Raw genomic sequence first — 8,418 nt, forward strand, 5'->3', positions numbered from 1 at the left:
ATTTAGAAACTCTGGTATATAGCATATTTCTTTAGGCATATACCTGGAGTTTTCTGTTACATAATATTAGTTAAATTTATCATATTGTTGGATAAAAGATCCGATTCTGTTAGATTTAGGCAATATATCCTTCAATTTAGAGGCGTTGTAATGGCTAGTGAATGGTAGCAACAATATTTTTAGGATATTTCTAAATCGATCGAAATATCGTCTACAAGATAATTTCTTCTTGTCAAAAGGAATAATTTTATCTGTCAGAGAAGGCCAATTTATTGCAGTTGTCAGGTAATTACCTCCCTCTGCAGCTAAAGCTGTAAACTGAACCAACTCTTCATTATGACATTAGCTCTACTATCTACTATCTATGATTCATTATGACATTAGATCTAGCCCATTGCTACTTTAAAAACGGGACTCTATATACTAAACTCTATATAACTAATATATAACTAAACTTAAGATGGTTATGTCGAAAAGTAACCATTTTTGTGCATTACTCTTTCGTTTTTTTTTTGTCTACTCGAGTCTTTTTCAATGGTTTACCGGAGGTTGAAAAAAACAAAATAATAATAATAATAATAATAAAAAAACGGCACTCATTTTATATTTAAGTCAGAGAAACATAACTTGCCAGAGCGCAAAATTTGTTAATTTAGAAAAGATTTATTATTTCATAATCGTAAAAGATTACAAAGTTAATCAAAATATTGTGCTGATCTACAGCTAGCTTGATAAAAATGAGGTGGAAGCGAGACAATATTAATATCAGTGATAAATAAAGTTTTTAGTATAAACACCGATTTCTGCCATTAAATAAGAGTATCGTAAATTCAAACCCGGCATCCTAACTACACCTGTTTCCTAAGTTAAACAATCTTCAAAGAGAGGAAAGTTTGATTATTGGATAAGTATGTGGGTATGTGGGTTTTTAGCCAAAGAACAATTCTTGGTTGCTTTTTCCTTATTTTTGCAATTCGACATCATACACACATACATACAAGAAAATTTCATAATATTTATGATAACATATACCATTTCATATTTAATATTGCTGCTAACAAAGAGCGAGCTTTGCCTAATTGCTCTAGTTTAACACAGAACAGTCATGTTGAAGTAAGAAAAGCAAATGCTCGTTAGTCACTGTCAAACTATACAGTTTAGATAGTACCTGAAAGGACAGAAGCCTTTCGATCCAATATCAGCCGGATTTTCCTTTTGAGGCACATACCTCCGTCTGTTCTGAAGGAAGCTCAAAATTTCTGGAATCCTAATGGCGATGAACGGATTCCAATTTCGAAGAGGTGAAGATAACTTGGAAAGGACAACTTGGGAATCTGTCCAAGCATAAAAATTAATAAAATGATCCTTACAAGTAATCTGATCTTACAAATAATCTGGCTAGTAAGAGAGCTCCATTTAATTCTAGCCGTGGAATAGATACAGATTAAACAAGAGCTGCCTTACTTTTAGCTACTAAAATAGCAACTTCAGTAACACTATTATCATTTCGTTGAACAGCATAAATTACACGGGCATATGCAGTTTCCGAGACATCCGAAAAGCCATGGAGAGTGATTTACTTCTCGGTAAATTAAAGCAATCTTGGAAATGAAATGACATATTTGCTAAAATTACTTTTGGTAATTATGTCATTTAATTACAAAATGCACCGGTTAAGCATTGTTACAATCAAGTTTGACCCACCTTAACTGATGATAGAAGATTTATTAATATTGTACAAGGTGAAAGAAACGCCAAAGGATCAAACAGCCTTGCTGTGATTGTGATAGAAATGATCTTTTGATAATTTCATTTACAAAGGTAAAGTCAGTTTAAAATTAACAATCAATAGAAGAGTCCCAAATAAGTGCAAGAGGTTTAGAACACTTTTCGGCATAAATTTCCACATTTGATTTATTAGCACCAAGACTTTCAGCTAAATTATTTAAAACATTTTGAGAGCGGGAACGTCACTTTCGTAAATGAAATTCTCTGGTATCTAGAGTTTCAGAGAAGTTTTGAATTAAAGCGATTACTTTATCATTAGATTTTGCTCCCGCCACTAAATTATCCATATAAAAAGAATTTTAAATTATATTAGATATTTTATGATTTGTTTTGAGACTCTAAACCTATTTGATATAAATATCAAGCAACTAAAAATGGAGTTGATGAAGTACCATAAATTATAGTATAAAGTTAGTGTTAATACAGAATCAGTTGAATTTCTGCACGTTATTTTTTGCAAATTTATATCTTCTGGATCAATTAAAAATTTTCTATATATTAGCTTTACATCAGAAGTGAAAGCAATTTTCTTTACTTCGAATCTGACAAGAATAGCGAAAACATCTGGTTGCAAGATTAGTCCTACTCCTAAAACTGCTGAATTTAACGAATTAGAGTTAGGAGGCTGCAGGGCCCATTAAATACAAATCGAAGCTTAATTGTAATACTATCTTTCTCTTGCACGAGAGGGAAGAAAGTATTCTGGTTTACAAGAATCCATATTTTCACTAGGTGACATGTATAGTTCCTCATAGTCATTCATAAAACCCTCTTATCCTTTTTCATATTCTGAATCAAATTTAAATTTATTTTCCATTGCTAGTAGCCTAGAAAAAACCATCCCCTTTGTATTTTCTAATTGATTAATACACTTGTAAACAGATAAGTTCACAATAAATCGACCCTGATCATTTATTTTGTGAGTCGATTTAAAATGAATTTCACAAAATTCTTCTGACAAATGAAACATTTTACTAGGCAACTCTTCCATTTGCCAAAATTGTTGCAATACGGAATCAGTGTTGCAATCGGTTTTCTACGCGAGAAAAATGAGATTGCGTATAAAGTGATGAATTAGAAAACTTTAGAATCCGACCTATAACATCCCCATCAAAAATGGTGCTTTAAGCAATCGGTTGCATTTCAGATCCAATGATATTTCTATAACGCAGAATTGTAAAGAAACAGATCCTAAAATAATATCACACTCTAATGGTCTCGAAAAATCTTTATCTGACGGAGGGATCCCTTTCAAACATCCATTCTCAATTATGTTGTTGTTTCTTATGGCACTTGCCACGGACAAACCCTCTGTTACGAAGACTGTGATTTTAGCCGGAGGGGGAGCGTCTCTTGTTTTTATAGTAGCGCCAACGAGGGCCAAGAGTACGACTTTGCTACTCACGCGTCACTCCATCGCCTGCAGAATCCCTTTTTACGGGAGGGCACATTCACACATCTCACAGATAGAACAACCATGCCCAAACCGGGACTCGAACCCGGGATGCCCAGATTACGGGGAAGACGCGCAACCCCTATGCCAGTACTCCGGCTATTCCAAATTTATTAATGTTCTCAACTGGAATTTGAGATTACCCTTATTTAATATACAAGCATTAACTATCTGAAATTTTTCATTCGATCTTGACCCTATTTTTAAAATAACGGAGCCACCCGTGGCTCCTGCTGGAATTCCACTTAGAGATAGATAGTCTATCATTCTTCCTTCTTAATCCCAAAATGTTCATTACATTTTCACTTACAAAACTAGAATCGGAATCGCTATCAAGCAAAGTTCTAAATAAAAATGAATCACTTTTATTATTATGCAGCAAAATCTTTGCCGTTGGAAGGAATAAGTTGTTCAGGGAAGTACTAGAATTAATCGGTATTAGTAGAAATGTAGTTGATTAATTTCACAACGGTTGCAAAAGATATCCTGACAGATATTGCTTTCAAAATTTTGGTTTATGGATTGTTAAGGATAAACTTAAGACTGAAACACACGCATTATTACTTTTCATATCTTCATGCAACAGTAAAGAATGCTTTCCTTGATATATGGAACAAATCAAATGGTTATTTGAGCATTCCTTATGATGAAGATGTCATGTACGCGTTACGACGGAAAGGGGGTGCAGTAGCTTATGAGCGTAAAAACCGCTGAGCACCTGAGGGCAGAAGTCTGACTTCTAGCTCATATGAAGATGAAACTCACACATTCGCTGGCACACCCCTTTTTACAGGGGGGCACATTCACACACCTCACAGACAGAACACAGATGAAGAGCAACCATGCCCGAACCGGGACGCCCAGATCACGGGGAGGATGCGCTACCCCTATGATAGGAGGCCGGCGAGCATTCCGTATATTTATGCGAATTCAAATACAAAAAACAAAGAATTTTGCTTTGCAAAATTTTTCTGAAAATTCAAATCCATACTTTTAAATTCAATGCACTTAATCAGTTTATGCATTCCTGAAAATTTCAAACGAATTTTATCAATATTATTTCTTTAAATGCTTTTAGAAGCAACAAAATTAGACTTAGTAGGAATTTTAGCATCAGATTCATTATAAATTATCAGGTCAAGAGATGAACATCAGGTATCTAAAAATTCCATTAATTCTTTACCAGCAGGAAATTCGGTTTCTGAAATTATTTTAACCGATCAAAGTTTTCTCGTTTCAGAATCTAATTTTTGCAATAGCAATTGAATTGACCATGGATATCTGATAGCTATTTCTTTTCCTAAAGCTTTTAAACCTCGCAAAGACTCATCACTATATCTCTCAAATTCTATCAAGCTATATTTCAATACAAGTCAACTATATTTCTCAAAGCTATATTTCAACAAATCAATTATATTTCTCAAATTCTTTAAGTTGGTTTGAGAGATTCTTGTTTAGTCCAAAATTTTTTTGATCAATGTATTAATAATTTTCTTCTTTGAATCGTCCCTGTGAATTAATTTTGCCCATGCTTCTTCATATGAATCATTGCACAATGGCATATGTTTTATCAAAGAAACGGGTTCATCAGAAGCAAACCATTCAAATATTGAAACATCTGACTATTACTCAATGAAATTTGCGAATGCACTATGGATTCAAATTAAAGTTTATCCAATCTTCAAGTTATCCAGAAAAAACTGGTATATGCCGGTAACTAGTTAAGTTTAGATGATCGAATTAGATTATATATTTGGTAAGATAACCGAAAAATACCGTGTTTCAACAATATTAGATTGAGATGTATTAAAAACATCAAGTTTATTTTGAAATTTTAACTTTGAGGGAAAATATCTATCCTCAATTTCTACGATTTCAGAATCCCCAAAGCTTAATTCTGAATCTAATCTTTTGAATTTTTTAAAAAGTCCTTCTAACTTCAGCTAAGGAATCAAAACTTTATTCTTTAAATCTTCTGGAGTATTTCCCAATCTAGTCAGAGAAGCTTTAACTTTTCCCATCGCAATTTCAATCTGAACAATGAGTTCTTTTTGTTTTATCGGATTCTCATAGTAAAACGAGGTCAATAAACTTCGATCTCTTGTGAAATGAAACCGGCACTAAAGAACGATTAAAATAGCAATTCAAAATGATTTCTTCTAAAAATAATTCATCAGATGTTCATCTCAGGAAACCATCATGAAATAAGTATCAATAATAAGAATAGAAACAATAAAAAGAAACTTACCTATTTCTCATACAGACATTCCACCAGTGCCTCCAATATGTAGTTGGGTGTGTGGGCTTTTATTCAATGAACAATTCTTCGTTGCCTTTTGCTTCTTTATTTTTGCAGTTTGACATCACACACACACAAAACATAGACGAAAATCACATAAATTTACGATAACATATGTTAACGATAACGATTCCACGTTACCGCTAACAACGAGCGTGTGTGCCTCATTCGACTGGTTTTCTCACGTTGAGGTGAGAAAAGCAAATGCTCGTCATTCACGCTTACTATACAGTTTAAAGAGTTTATGCAGCGCCATCTATCGATAAAATTAATTAGCATATTTAGAATATGAATAATTACACAAAAAATAATAATTAAAATAACAATTACAAGAACACCGTTTCCAATTAATTTTGCACAGTTTCAAAATGGATAATCAATCTCAGCTAATTATTTGGCTTTTAACACAATAATGCATAATTTATTTTTAATTTTACTATAAATATCAATTAAAGCTTCTAGCTTTAGCCAAAAGTGATTAATTCAAAGGCATTAAAACATTATTGTAAATAGAAGCACCAAATGTATTTCCAAACATTTTTGAGCAATCATGTTTTGAAAATCACTATTATAAATATCCAGGAAATTTTTAAGCGAAATTAAGATAGAAAGAAATGAAATTCAATAAATAAATTTGTTACTTCATAACGTTTCGATTTAAGAAATGAGTATAATAAATTTATTCTTAAAAATAAGTAATCTCAAAAAAGCAATAATTTTTTTTCTGTATTAACTTCGATGAACCTTTATACAATAACGTCCAAATTAGAATATTTTCAAACAGTAAGATTGCCCAAAATTAACATCACAATGAGTTTTTATGCTTTGCTTGGATTTTTCTTTTCACAGTGCTTACTTTGTTGAGTTCATGAAAAAGACCAAACAATGAAAAGCCTCCTATTCTGTTCATCTTTTAAGCAGATATAGACAAAAGAAAATAAAAAGATAAAATATTCGCTTAAGTTATAGCCGAGGCTTCATTTTAATATCAAAGAGAAAAACTATACGCAGTGAGACGATAGACTGCTTCATTTTGGTAAAAAGTTCTCGTCCATTGAGTCACTTCCCACAATTATTTCAAAGCATGATTTGATTAAAATTTTGCAATTTTTTTCTACTTTTCTTTACTAGGAGTTCACGATATTGTGACGAATTTGTGATACTGCTTCCCTGCGTAGTTAGTTTCAAGGTAAAGAAAAAAGTTTTAACGACAACTCTAACGGATGCTACAGAGGGATTTTAAAAATTTTTAAAACAATTTCCATAAATAATTTAAAGGACGATGACGATTTGGAATAACTGGGATTAGGAATAACTTTGGAATAATTAACCTATTATTTGGAATGAGAAATATCGTCTGCAAAATTTAAATTTATTCTTCTTTGAAAAAGTTTCACGTAAACAAGCTAAGAATCGATGGACTTGTTTCTGCCTTTCCCTATTCCATAATTTATAGAAGTTATGAAATGCATGGTATTAAAATTTGTAAATACCATTATTCGTCGGAGAGGGAGTAACCATTAATCATTATTTCTATACGGAAAGGTCAATCCAAACGAATACTCGAAAAAAGGTAGTACTGTTTCAAATATTTATGAAGTAAAATCACTGGTAACAAAAGGAAACGTGCTGACACAAAAATTAATTGCAAAGTTTTTGAATACATTTGTAGTTATAGTAAATAAAATAATAAATCAAGAATTCCAAACAAAAAAAAAGCCAAAAAAACATTATGTTGGTCAGCCTTTACTGAGCTATGCGGCTCAATACAGATCAAATTCTAGAACCCTGCATGAAAGCTACTTAACAAAAGATAAATATATTGCAAATACATAGGGGCCCTTTAATAAGGCATGGGTTTACCTAAATGACTGCAATTAAAATCTTATTTACTATAGAAAGTTAAGAGAAAAAAAAATGTCCAAGCCTGGTTTCATGAATGCAAAGAAAGTTTCAGGAAGAGGTTTATGATTGTCTCACAGGGTTCTCTTAAAATTGGAAATAAAAAAATAAGAAGTGTTGGAAAAATTTTAAATCAAAGTAAGGCATTGTCATGAGAAATTTCATATCCGATATTTAAAAAAACAAATTTCATTTCTTCATCCTCATGACTTTCAAAGAGATAAATTTTATTAAAACAAAATTACAAGTCATAGTTGAAAAAGTACTGCTACATTCATTGAAAAAATGAGCACTAATACACGTATTGCATATATACTTTCCCAACATATTCCTACGAAATCCCCTAAAGCTTGAGCTATGGTCTACCGTACTTTTGGTATCCTCTGTTTGGTAAAAATCCTCTACGATTGATCGATTCTGGAAAGTTGTAGAACAGGAGTGGAAATCAATACCCTTGAAAATTCTTGAAAAGTCATTTTATCACGAAATTACGAAGCAAACTTATAGTCTAGAAAAAAAGGCTATCAGAATAAATATTTAAAAATTGTCTTTGGATCTTAAATATCAATTGAACCGCTTCAAAATTGTTCTAAAAATGTACAAAGAACCCTGCAAATGATTGCTGAGTGAATAACTTCCGACCTTGGAGATTATTTGGCGGTTTTCGGAACGAACTTTCAAATTTGAGGAAGAAAATAAAAGTACCAGAAACTATTAGAATTTTGTCGATATCTCAATTAGGAGAGAAGATGTGACAATCTTCAAGAAGCTTCTCCGTCCTGTCATTGAAACTATAAAAACCCGTGAGATAGAGCTGAATTCAGCATATAGACCAATATAGACCAATCATATAGACCGAGCATATAGACCAATCTGCCCTAAGCGTCTGTACACGATCTGCCTTGAAACTATCGTACAAGTGGTTCAAGACAGCTGACGAGACAGGTCTGATGGTGTGCTACGTCTGTTTCTTTTG

The sequence above is a fragment of the Argiope bruennichi genome, chromosome X2, assembly GCF_947563725.1.
Source record: "Argiope bruennichi chromosome X2, qqArgBrue1.1, whole genome shotgun sequence".
Taxonomy (NCBI): Eukaryota; Metazoa; Arthropoda; class Arachnida; order Araneae; family Araneidae; genus Argiope; species Argiope bruennichi.